The 13,175-nt window shown below is 43.0% G+C and overlaps 2 pseudogenes; one reads left to right on the top strand and one right to left on the bottom strand.

The window, feature by feature from the left end:
• Positions 1-1,043: 1,043 nt before the first annotated feature.
• On the bottom strand, positions 1,044-1,149 carry LOC140585612 (U2 spliceosomal RNA; annotated as a pseudogene).
• Positions 1,116-1,253, top strand: LOC140585614 (U2 spliceosomal RNA; annotated as a pseudogene).
• Positions 1,254-13,175: the final 11,922 nt, after the last annotated feature.

The following is a 13,175-nucleotide window of genomic DNA, read 5'->3' as shown; positions in this document are numbered from 1 at the left end:
GATTATATGCTGATCCTGGCTCTGCAGAGGACGGCAAAATAGCGCATTGATATTTGTACTCATGCACCAAATTTATCGACCCATGAAATGAAAGAAGAGTTAATCATGTGGAAGAGAAGAGAGGAAGAGACAGGTAGATTGTAGAAGACGTCATGCAGAGAACCACTGATACGTATGGGTATGAACTTGAAGAGGAGCCCCAGGTTTGGGATGAGAAACAGACACGAAACACCGGAAGGGAAAAAGAGGACGACCACCAGGTGCAGGATGGCCTGCAGAATGCAGGAAATACCCCAAGAAGCCATGCAAAGGATCCACTCCTTACTCAGAAGTCAACTTGGCCAATACCCAATCAAACCCATACCCAAAATTTTCAGCATCAAAGAACTCTTAATTCTCCTTCACTGTCTTTTAGCCCTCAGTCTCTCCCTGGCTCCTTCCTGCCCTGGTACCTCATCTATCACCAAGGAGTTTACAGCCTACAGGAATGTCCATCATCATGACACATCGAAGCAATAGCGGTTAACCTCACAAACCTATAGCTGATGTGTACTTGTTATGTTTGCTTGTATTTGTGTTACCCTCCAACTGCTGAGAGTCCGGCCCTGGAAATATATAAGATGATGCAGGTGAGGTCAGGGCAAGGTGCTAGGAGACATCAGTGTCGATACAAGTACAGACAATCGTCATTGTGGGGTCCCTTGCTCCCCAACATGCTGGGGAACCAATAAAAAGGAAGAAGGCATGGACTCTGCCCAATTAAAGACCTTATTGCATGTGTGTAGGAAACCAAATTTCTCTGGGCTCCGCGTGTATCACGGTTACATATGAAGCACACATGTGTTTAAACTTAAAAAAAATCAGGATGAAAGGTGCCTTATTCCCTTTTGCACAGTCATGATACGTTTCTGTAATCACCTCATCAGCAAGGGGGTATCTCACGCCCCGAAAATTAATATGAATAATTTCTGTTTTTCACCATTTTACTTCAGGTGCTCCGGTTCGATAAGCAGACCCTGTCTCACTCAGTCACCCACTCAGTCAGTCAGTCTGAGTCAGTCCGTTTAATATGTGGTCCCCTCCATGGGGGACGTATCAGATATTAAACTGATACTACACTTGATCTTAGCCAAAAGGCCGAGAAGCCTTTTATTAGATGGATTTTTGGAACAGGGAGCCGGAAGTGGGGCTTGTCCCGTCCGCTCCACGCATCGACCCGGTATTGCAGTGCTTCCGGGAATGGTGCACCTCTACTGCCCCCTGTTGTTGAAAGGCAGAACTGACTGAGTGGGTCTGGATGGCCAGCTAATTAGCTGCATGTGCTGTGAGGGAGGGGCCCTGTCCGTGCACAGCCCCCGTTTCCTGCTGTTTTTCTCTTTTTTTTTTTTTTTAAAGGAAGGTGACACGCTGTCGTTTGTGCGGTGGGCAGCTGTGCTGAGGTAAGGAATGACGTCATCTTTGCCTTTTGAATTTTCCCTCATGTTTGTTTAAATGATTGCTGTTTTTTGAGAGGACAGGAGGACAGGGAGGAGTCTGGGCCCCGAGGCTGGCGGCTGCGACATCCCTGGGCATTCTACTCCGAGTGGGGGGGGCACGGAGGCCCGGCTAACGGCGACCCGCTAAGTGGCGGCCCCATATCGACTCGGGTCTCTCTTCGGTCTTCAGGACCGGTATACGTTTCTTCTCCTTTCCAGATTGGAAAAGACAGGAAGGAGCAAAAGTGGAAGAGTTGACGAAATGGCGTCGGATGGCGTAGCTTCCAGCGGTGGGGCGTAAAGACCTTGCATTCCAGAGCATCCCCGCGCATATGAGAGTCTGCTCCATACATCTCCGTTCAGGTAAGTCAGCTTCCGGTGTGATCACTAGACTCCATTCTTGTGTTTGTCCCTAAAGAGAACAGCCAGGATAGGAAATGCTGGAAACCCATCCCAACCGGAGTCCATCCCTTCCCGGTGACACAGTAACCCGAAAGTGTTTGTGAGTGTGGTTTATGTCAGATTAGGAGAGCTGAAATTAACCTTTTGTTGGATGATAGTCGGCGACCAAAACAAGAACTAGATCACAGAAAAGTGTTTCAAAAACGACAGCGTCAAAATGAAATGCAACGCTGGATGGAAGTTTTCTAGTCCTGATGAAGGATGTAGAATCAGAATCCAGATATGTTTCCATACAAGGAATTTGCCTTGGTGGTGCTTTTATATGACATTACAAAGAACATACCACATTTAGCAAAGACATATGCAGAAAGGTAATAAACAATAGACTGGCAATTGGGTAATATGATAATTATATGATAATTAAGTTTATTAATGGCAGTAATGATGGTATTATGATATTTATATATGTGTGTGTACATAGTAATCATTGTAGTATGAATATAAACTATATAAATGGTATAATAATTTAAAGGGCTCTTAAATGGTGCCGTTATTAAGTAGCAGCCAAGTCAACTATATGTGCAAGAGTGCAATATGTATACAGAGTTTGCAGTATGTGTGCATAATGTGCAAGAGTGCAGAATATAATCATAGAGGAAGTTTATCAGTTGTTCACTGGTTATGCTGGTGGATATTTCACTGCAGCTGACGATTAATTGAACGTCCAGTCAGAGACTGGCTTGGTTAATGAGAGAGACTACCTGAGGGGAGAAGCTCTTGGCGTCGGTCTTGTGGTCTTGGTTCTGATTGCCATGAGTCTTCTCCTGGAGGGTAAGGCTTGAAAGATGTGGTGAGCAGGGTGAGATGGGTCCTCAAAGATTTTGTATGCCCGTTTCCTGGTTCTGGTGATGTACAGTGTCTGGAGGGTAGGCAGGTTACTGCCAATTATTCGCTCTGCTGAGCGGATGATGTATTGCAGTCTGGCCTTGTCGTAAATCTGGGCCATTGTGGTTATAACATGTTATTTTGGATCAGGCACGGACAGTTGTGAGAGTTCAGTCTGCATTAGCTCCGATAGAATAGTATTAAATGCAAAGCTAAAGTCCACAAACAAAATTCTAACATATGTCTCAGGGCACTCCAAGTGTCAGAGCAAGAAATGGAGTCCAGTGTTAACTGCATCGTCCACAGGTCTGTTGGTTCTGTAGGCTGACTGTAGCCTGGGGTCAAGCGATGGGTCTGTGATGATTTTAAGGTATGACAGCACAAGTCTCTCAAAAGCCTTCATTACCACCGATGTGAGAGCCACTGGTCTGTAGTCACTGAGGCAAGAGACTCTGGGTTTCTTTGGAATAGGTGTTATTGTGGATGATTTAAGACACAAAGATCCAGTGACTGGTTGAAAATATCTGTGAAGACAGGTGACTGTTGATCTGCACAGTGCTTCAGAGTGGCTGGGGAGTGTTGGAGTACGCCGTCTCCACCGGGTCAAGAGATTCACAGCTGACACGTGGAGAAGTTGCAGGTCACCAGTTTATTCTCTGACAGATTGCAATCCGGGAGCGACCATCTGACATACATTCGGCATGTACAAGAGGAAGCTCTGCCATATGTATCAGCTGTGTCCCCTTTAAAGCCCTTTGGGCATCTCCCCCCTCTCTCGGTACCTTCCGTCTACGTGACAACCACATGTTTGACATTTGCTCTAGTTAGTCGGTTAGTACTTGTCCTTCTGGAAGGCTAAAAGATAAAGGGGCCGCTGACGTTTTCTGTCGCTCCCTCTATCTGTTCTGATTAGGTCCCCCTGCCCTGCCGGCGCCAGTCAGTTCTCGTTTCAGTTAACTGCATTTTCTAGAATCAACCCCCCCCCCCCCCTTTCATCATGCCCTGCTTTAAGCTATATTCTCCTTTTCCTCTATTCATTGTATGTTCTTTATAATTCTATTGAATCCCACACTACCTAGCAATGTTGGTAGTAACGCGTTACTGTAATTCCACTACTTTTGTCTGTAAGGAGTAATGTAACTAATTACCATTTCAAATTAAAAAACGCAAAGTACTGAAATTTCAACGGACTCGTTACCTTTGTCTTGCGTGAAAATATTAATGGATAAAGGCAGCATGTTCTCCTAATTTCCTGTTTATGATGTAACGCCATCCGACCTTACCGTGGCGCAATGAATGGGTGATTTTATAGGTACGCTGATAGGTACAATTAGACAGTTGTATTGTCTGGCACTGTCACAGCAGCAACACTAAAGTAATATAACTATCCAGAGAGCACACATGCATTGGCACTATGTCTCCGCGGTACTTGAAAATCCATCGGCAAACATCTCTGTGTTGCAGAAACATCACCACCGAACATTTGAGCCCATATTCCCCCGATGTTAAAGCGATCAATATACAACATTTAGACCACTATTATTTTCCTTTATTAGGCTATATATACAGGTTAGGTCAGGCTGGTGGAGCATGCGCTGATCGATGCAGCGCGTTTCGCCGCACCCGTGCACCACACGTCGAAAATCCTCACGGACACACGGTCCAGTCCCACCCTCATTATAATTACTTTTATATGCAGTAATTGATAACTAGTCATTTTTGGTAACCTGCACAACGTACGCTGCAGACTAGTAACGTTACCACCGTTGGCTGAACTCGAAATAGTTGTGGTGCTATATATATGACGTTAGATTGTTACAGGGACTGTGATAAATGCAAATCGAGCCCCCCATTATGGTTGCGTTAAAAAAGTTAACATTTTTACTCAGATTTCTTCCATTTGTACGTGGTGTGCTTTTTATACTATGACAAGTTTTCCTAACATCAGATTTAAAAATTGCAAAATATACCAACATATTGAATTGCAATCCCTGTATCTTGAAACGTGACGTGTTGCCAGACTCTCCGATACACAGCTCTATGGTCCATACAGAGGAGATGAAGAACATGCAGTTTGCTAAGTCACAAAGTTATCTTTTGTCATGTGACTATACCGTTACATACCTTAACGCAATTAAGATGTTTTCATGTGTTTCTAATGATACAATTACAACACTAGCCATGTAGAGGCATTAATCGGGGAATTCATTTATAAAGGCTTTGTGTGACCGAAAAAGATGCCAAACATTCATAGGCACATTTGTAAGAGGATTTTGGGATTTATAAAGAAAAACGTATGCTGAAAACAACTCACACGTTTTGTGAACCTGACTGAAGGGGATGCGGTTTCGACAGAATGCTTGAATTGAAGGCTCCAGGAATGTTGTCGGCATTTCATTTCATTTCATGGTCACACGGCCATTGGCTCTGAAATTAAACTGTTCTTTTAAATAGAATTGTTTAAATTTGCAAACTGAATTGTATGCTGTGTTTAAATGTTCAGATATCATTAGATATTTCACTGCATATTTTTCAGCTTAATGGCCTCTGAAATTGGTGCTCTGTCACTAAGACGTACTACACAAACAAAGCATTTTCTGCCCAGTGTAAAGGCTTCTTATTCAGTTTCCCTACAGTAAATGGTAAATGGTAAATGGACTGCATTTACAGTATATAGCGCTTTTTACTACTCTTACGAGTACCAAAGCGCTTTACAATTATGCCTCACATTCACCCATCCACACTCACATTCACACACCGGTGCTAAGATAATAGTTGTGCAACTTATTGAATCTTTCCATTTTTTCAAAAACAACAGAAGGGGACATAAATGGGGGTGTCGGACCCGTAACCAGCTGAGATGAGGGAGCTGCAGCCTGCGCTGGAACCTGATACGGAGGGGTGGGATGAACCATGGCCACAACTGGTGCTGGTTCGTCCTTTGGGGTTAAAAAGACTGGGGACAGCACATTTAATTAAAGTGAATCCTTATGTCACTCTACATAAGAACATAAGAACATAAGAAATATACAAACGAGAGGAGGCCATTCGGCCCATCGAGCTCGCTTGGGGAGAACTTAACTAATAGCTCAGAGTTGTTAAAATCTTATCTAGCTCTGATTGAAAGGAACCCAAGGATTCAGCTTGCACTACGTTATCAGGAAGACTATTCCATACTCTGACTACACGCTGTGTAAAGAAGTGCTTCCTTAAATCCAGTTTGAAATGTTCTCCCGCTAATTTCCACCTATGGCCACGAGTTCTTGTATTTGAACTAATGCTGAAGTAACTATTCGGTTGAACAGCATCCAAACCTGTTAGAATCTTATAGACCTGGATCATGTCCCCCCTCAGTCTCCTTTGCTTGAGGCTGAACAGATTTAGCTCAAATAACCTTTCCTCGTATGACATTCCTCTAAGACCAGGAATCATTCTTGTGGCCCTACGCTGCACCTTTTCTAAGGCCGCTATGTCCTTTTTAAGATATGGTGACCAAACCTGTACACAATATTCTAGGTGAGGTCTCACCAAGGAATTGTATAATCTTAGCATTACCTCCCTTGACTTAAACTCCACACACCTGGAGATATACCCCAACATCCTATTGGCCTTTTTTATTGCTTCCCCGCACTGGCGAGAATGAGACATGGAAGCATCAACATACACACCAAGGTCTTTCTCATAATCAGCTACCTTTATTTCAGTAGGTCCCATAAAATACCTGTACTTTATATTTCTGCTCCCTACATGGAGTACCTTACATTTGTCTATGTTAAATTTCATCTGCCAGGTGTCAGCCCAGTCACTAATTAAATTAAGATCCCGCTGTAGCTGCTGAGCCGCTAGTTCAGTATCTGCTACAACAAAACTACATCACATACATCACAGATATCACACTTGGCAGTCAGTATTGCACACTGAGAAAAATTCTGCCATCTTATTGGATACAGGAAACGCAAGCTTTGGAGACTTATGCGCTGGTCTTGACACAAAACACAAAATACTGTACATGTATGAAGTAATTGCCAGTTTATTGGTAAAATATTTTTGTTAAAGCTTTTTAAATATTACATAATAATATAAGTGATATAAAAACCTGTGAGAATCTAAATACTATCTACAACTTCATAGAGTATGATACTCAATGCAGCCTCTGCAAATGTTTCCAGAATCTAGCCGGGGCAATTTCTTCTGATGTAGCAGCAGATCTCCATCATGATCTCCAAACTGCAGCTGACAGTGTGTGAGGAGCAGGAGAGAGATCTCTACTCAGTACCACTGTAATGAGAGACACTCACCTGTGAGCCCAGCAATGAGAAGAAACAGGAGCATCAGAGGATCCATACGTGTGTGTGTCACTGAGCCCAGATCTGAGGAAAACTGACCCTCACTTCCTTATCCTCTGGACCTTCACTGACTCTGTCGTTTCTATTCTCACACACAGCAGGCAGAGTGAAAGGGGAGTGAACACTTTAAACAGGAAGTGAGAAAACCACAAGGCTGAATATTTAGCACCAAATACTTTAGCAAGTCATTCTATTATTATTACTATATACAGCGTAAAACTTATAATAAAATGCATCATAATTTTTCTTTATGCTGCTAGGACACTAAAAGATTTACTATGCACAAGGCATATATATTTGCTTATGATGACAATAGAATTTGTAGTATTAAACAAGGGAGCCATGGTTTGAATAAAAGAGGCTCTGTGATGCACTTTGTGTGAGAGAATGGAAGGGAATAGCTGTGCAGACATCTGACATGGGATTAATGCCTACAGAAGGTCAGGATGACGATAATTATGGTATGGAGTATCTAAGGGGGTAACCCAGGTGATTACACAATCACGTACAAGAAAAATTGAGTCATTTGAAGGGAACTTTGATTACCTGTTCAGTAATGAACAAACACCAGTTTATTAGTAATAGTAATAGACAAATTTTAACTAATCATTCATCCACAGGGCGAAGCTGCAGCAATTTCACTGGGACTGGGCACTACCTGAACTGGGTTCAGTGATATCAGGTCAGCTGCCTTCCGCCATCTCCTCTTTCAATGTCCAGTGAAAGCGAGCAAAGCAGCTGTGTGCTTTGGGGAGTCAATGGAAGAATTTGTGGAGAGTTTCGAGGCACCATGTCGCAGAGAAGTGATGTGTTGAGTGGCCTTCCATGGCTGAGTTCCAGGGAGCCGGACCTTCTCGGCAACAAGAGGGAGCAGTAAGGGCAGGTTGTCTGCGTCAGTACTAGAAGCCCAGAAAGGTCTTCCTCTTCCTTGGGCTCCTCCAGTCGCTATCGCTCCATGGATCAATTAGTGGACTGTTGACGATCCACTGAAGTGTGCAGGCCAGTGGCTTGGGCCAAGGCAGGAGGCTGGGTGTTGGGGCCAAAACAGATACCAAGGACTGGGGCTCTGACCCCATCACCACTGGATCACCTGCAGGAGCAAAGGACACGAATCCCAGCACAAGGGGTGTCACAGAGTCTGGGGATCATCCTGCTTAGATTGCAGAACTATTCAACTGCTCCAGTTACTAATTTAATCCAATGTATGATATTTGTAAACATTCTTTAATAGACATTACCACCAAAATTCCTGTAGTAATTAACAGCTATTTTAGAGCGGAATTCCAAAAATGTTACGTGTTTCCACAGTTTTGGCCACTAGTGTAGACTGTGGGGCCAGTTGCAATATTGTTTCTGTACACATAGTAATTCCTGACATTCTGACTGAAAAGACAAATCAGTTACTAGCAATGTATAACAAAAGTACACTGTAGCCCTTCGTCTGATGTAAACAAGTACTGAAGAACCTAAAAATATGAAAAGGTATCATGTACTGTAGTCTTCATGGACTATGAATCTGTTGAAGGTGCAGTAAGAGAATATACTGGCACTAGACAGTGCTGTGACAGAAGATTCCACAGAAGGGCCATGGACAGTGGAGCACATTAAAGCTACATATCCTGATGTTTTCAAAGGCGATGGCTGCTTGGATGGAGAATATGAGATAGAAGTAGACAGGAGGGCAACACCAGTCAAGCTATCAGAGAGACAGGTTCTGCTTTCCATCATGTCTGCTTTAAAGGAAGAGCTGCTTCACCTAAAGAGGAGGGGAATAGTAACACCTGTGGACAAAAGCATGGAGTGGAGCAGCCTAGTCCTCACAAAGAAGCCAAACGGTGAGCTCAGCGTGTGTACAGACCCTAAACCACTGAATAAAGCACTGAAGAGGAACCATTTTCCTCTCCCTACCATTGATGACATCTTGCTAGATCTAAAGAAGCTTTTCAGTGTGTGACATCAGAAATGCCTGTTGGCCTGTCAAGCTGGAGGAAAACTTCAGCTACCCGACCACTTTCTCGCCCCCTTGTGGCAGGTACAGGCGGCTGTGCATACCTATGGGCATCAGCACTGCTCCAGAGATTTTCCAAAGATGACTGAGCCCTGGAACGGCTTGGAGGGAGGTCATGTGATTACAGACGGCATTTCGATCACAGGTGAGGGAGACACAATGGAACTGGCAGAGAAAGATCTTGACAGAAGACTGACGTAATTTATGGACAGATGTACTGAGTAAAACATCAGGCTAAATGCAAAGTAAGAGTGAGACAGACGCTGTTCCATTCATAGGATATTTACTGACAGTGGATGGACTTCAAATTGATCCAGAAAAAGGCAAAGCAATCCAGCAGATGCCCAACACATGTTAAGGGGGGCAAAGACTCCTAAAAATGGTAAATTTCTTAGCCAAGTTTTGCAGCCACCGTTCAGACCAGTGTGAGCCTCTGCGACAGCCGACCCATAAAGGCAGTTTGTGGGAGTGGACAGACATTCAGGATGCTGCATTCTCCAAAATCAGAGAGTCCATTGTGAATGCACCGGTACTGAAATATTATGATCCCAAGGAAGACTTGATTCTCCAGTGTGATGCTTCAGACACCAGTTTGGGTGCAGCTGTGATACAATGCAGAAAACCCGTGGCTTTTGGGAGCAGAGCACTCATGCAAAGGATATGCTCAAATAGAAAAGGAGCTTCTAACAATAGATACTTCATTGATCAATACTGGTGACTAGAGGGGATACCTGACTTCCTAAGAGAGAATCGGATTTATCCAGGACTGGGTCATGGACAACATTAGCATCTGTTCCTGTAATGAACTCATAATCATGGAGTTTAAGGATATGGCTAGAGAGGTCCAGGAAGAATGAGCTTTGTGGGGGCGTGGGAGCATAAGCAGAAGCGAAACAGATCTTACTTCACCCAACTCAGACAGGATAGAATTAGAACATTTCTGTGCACTGCTGCCACATGGTGGACACAGAAAAGACTGCAGTCAATTCTAAAATCAGTCAGTCAGCCCAGACGTCTTTACTCTGAGTATAACCTCTTACCTGACATTAATCCATAGGAGATGCCCGTCCATCAGAGGGCTCATACACAGTTAAGGGCGGAACTACATGCTGTCAAATTATAGTGAATTTGTACATTTTCCTAGGATGTCTGCTGTTAGTCATTATAAACAGGAAGTGAAATAACAACCAACCTAAAGTAAGTGATTCTCACCTGGTGGCCCATCAGAGGATGAAGAGGAGCATCAGAGGAGCCTTTTTATGTGTCTCACTGACCTCAGATCTGTGGAGACTGACACTCACGTCCCAATTTTCCGTAACTTCACTGTTTCTCTGTCTTCTCTATGCTCACATACAGCAGTCACAGTAAAGAGGGAAGGGTCACTTTACACATCACACAGGAAGTGATGCAACAACAATGATGTTTCGTACACAATGGGGTCCCTGGTCCTCCTCAGTTATATCCAGGTTTTCATGGTTCATCATCATGAGTTTGACACTGTAATATTACTTGTCAGGGTCGGTGCCCGTCTGGCCCTGTACTCTGTGCCTTTTCCCTGTCTGATGTTGCCTTAGTCAGGCCGCCGTGTGGCTCAGTGGGCTGAGTGTGCAGCTCAGAGGCAGACATCCCTCCTTCATCAGCTTGAGGTCTGAGTTCAGTCTCACCTTCTGTGTCATATTTTGGTTTTATTTAATCTGTATCCATTCCTCACTGGAATACCAGGGTCTCTCTCTGCAGTGCTTTCCTTACAACTTTGCTATTTGCTTTTAAAGCACTCAGTGGATTAGCCCCACAATACATTTCAGATCTGCTATTTCCATATTCAACCCCCCCGGTCTTTCTCTGTAGCTGCCCCCTGACTTTGGAATAGTCTCCACATTAAGCCCTACACTACTATTGAAGAGTATAAATCTTAAGTTAAAGATCCACCTTCTCTCTTGCTTTCCAGGTTCTCCTATGGTTTTTGTCATGAAGTTTTTAATGACACATTTCATTTAATTTTAATTAACCTCTTACTCTTTACATCTGTTACTTATTGTACTACATTTCCATAAATTTTTATTTTCTTATTTCTTATATAAGAACATACATAAGAACATAAGAACTATACAAACGAGAGGAGGCCATTCGGCCCATCGAGCTCGCTTGGGGAGAACTTAACTAATAGCTCAGAGTTGTTAAAATCTTATCTAGCTCTGATTTAAAGGAACCCAAGGATTCAGCTTGCACTACGTTATCAGGAAGACTATTCCATACTCTGACTACACGCTGTGTAAAGAAGTGCTTCCTTAAATCCAGTTTGAAATGTTCTCCCGCTAATTTCCACCTATGGCCACAAGTTCTTGTATTTGAACTAATGCTGAAGTAACTATTCAGTTGAACAGCATCCAAACCTGTTAGAATCTTATAGACCTGGATCATGTCCCCCCTCAGTCTCCTTCAGTGTGCAAGTATGCATGCTTTCATGTAATTTTATTTATACATTTTACCATCAATATAGTACTTGCTAATCAGTTCTCTCTAGACTGGGAAGCACTTTGGATAAACTCCTGTTGTTTTTAAATGTGCTCTATAAATAAATGACTTGACTTCCTGAGGCATCAGATCCCTTGGTTTAGATGGTTGGTTTAGAGCACAGGTGTCAAACTCCAGTCCTGGAGAGCAAGAGCCCTGCACATTTTTGGGTTTCCCCTCATTTAACACACCTGATTCAACTCCATGTGCTAATTACCACACAGCTCTTGAGCTGAATCATTTGTAGTGGAACAGGGAAAGAACTAAGCTATACAACCTCCAGGACTGGAGTCCGACACCCCTGGTTTAGACGGTGTGTTTAGTTTAGACGGTGTGGTCTGCTGGGGCAGCAGCATCTCTGCTGGGGACAGGAAGAGACTAAACAGGCTGATCCGGAGGGCCAGCTCTGTTCTAGGATGCCCTCTGGACCCAGTGGAGGGTGTGAGTGACAGGAGAATGGTGGCTAAGCTGCCATCCCTGTTGGATAACATCTATCACCCCATGCAGGAGACTCTGACAGCACTGAGCAGCTCCTTTAGTGGCCGGCTGCTGCATCCACGATGTGGGAAGGAGAGATTCAGAAGGTCTTTCCTTCCAACTGCTGTCAGACTCTATAACAAAGTCCTTGCAGCTGACCACACACACACACACACATAGACTAACAAAACACACACATCCAATACACCATGGGGTTTTCTTATGTGCAATATTTCTTTGAGTGCAATTCCACAGTGTTGTACATATATTTATGTTTATATTTTTATATCCACTCTGTACATATATAGATTTTATTCTATTGTTTTTCATTTTTGCTGCTTTATTCTTGTACTGTCCACTTTCTCCCGTGACAATGCAAATTTCCCACTTGTGGGACTAATAAAGGATATCTTATCTTATCTTATCTTATCTTATCTTATCTTATCTTATCTTATCTTATCTTATCTTATCTTATCTTAGCTCCTGTGTGTGACTGCCCTCTAGTGGATAAACAAAATTCAGCTACATAAGTCAATATTACAGTTTTTTCCAATCATTTTCACACTTGTCTCAATACCATGACTTTTTCCAAACACTTCACACTGTAAACTTTCGGTGCAAAATGCACTAAAACCACCAGAACACTTCACACTTCACCCAAAAGTGACACATGCTGCCAAACCTATAGCACATGCACTCTCTCACAAGACGACTTTGTCACACAAAGTACAATGCATGAAAAAACACAAACAACTTGAAGCGCTGCAAAATGTCTAGTGTTATCTTACAGTAAACATCATAATACAAACAAATAATACAGTAAATAAATTCAGCTGCGTGATACACTGGAAAAGAAAAATACATTACAACCACCTACTGAAAGTACATTACATTCAATACAAAAGAAAAAAAAACAAAACAAAAATCGCCAAATAGCAAAGTCTCACTGTATACAGTTGCGTATACTGTTGTCCTGGACTAATTCATTCGGTCCCTTGCATTTGGCCATAAATTTTCATCGACATCACAATATTTTCTCTTGCAATACACCACGGAAAAAAATCTCTT

This window comes from Paramormyrops kingsleyae, unplaced genomic scaffold, assembly GCF_048594095.1.
Source record: "Paramormyrops kingsleyae isolate MSU_618 unplaced genomic scaffold, PKINGS_0.4 ups33, whole genome shotgun sequence".
NCBI classification, from domain to species: Eukaryota; Metazoa; Chordata; class Actinopteri; order Osteoglossiformes; family Mormyridae; genus Paramormyrops; species Paramormyrops kingsleyae.
This window is presented reverse-complemented; position numbering and strand designations above follow the sequence as displayed.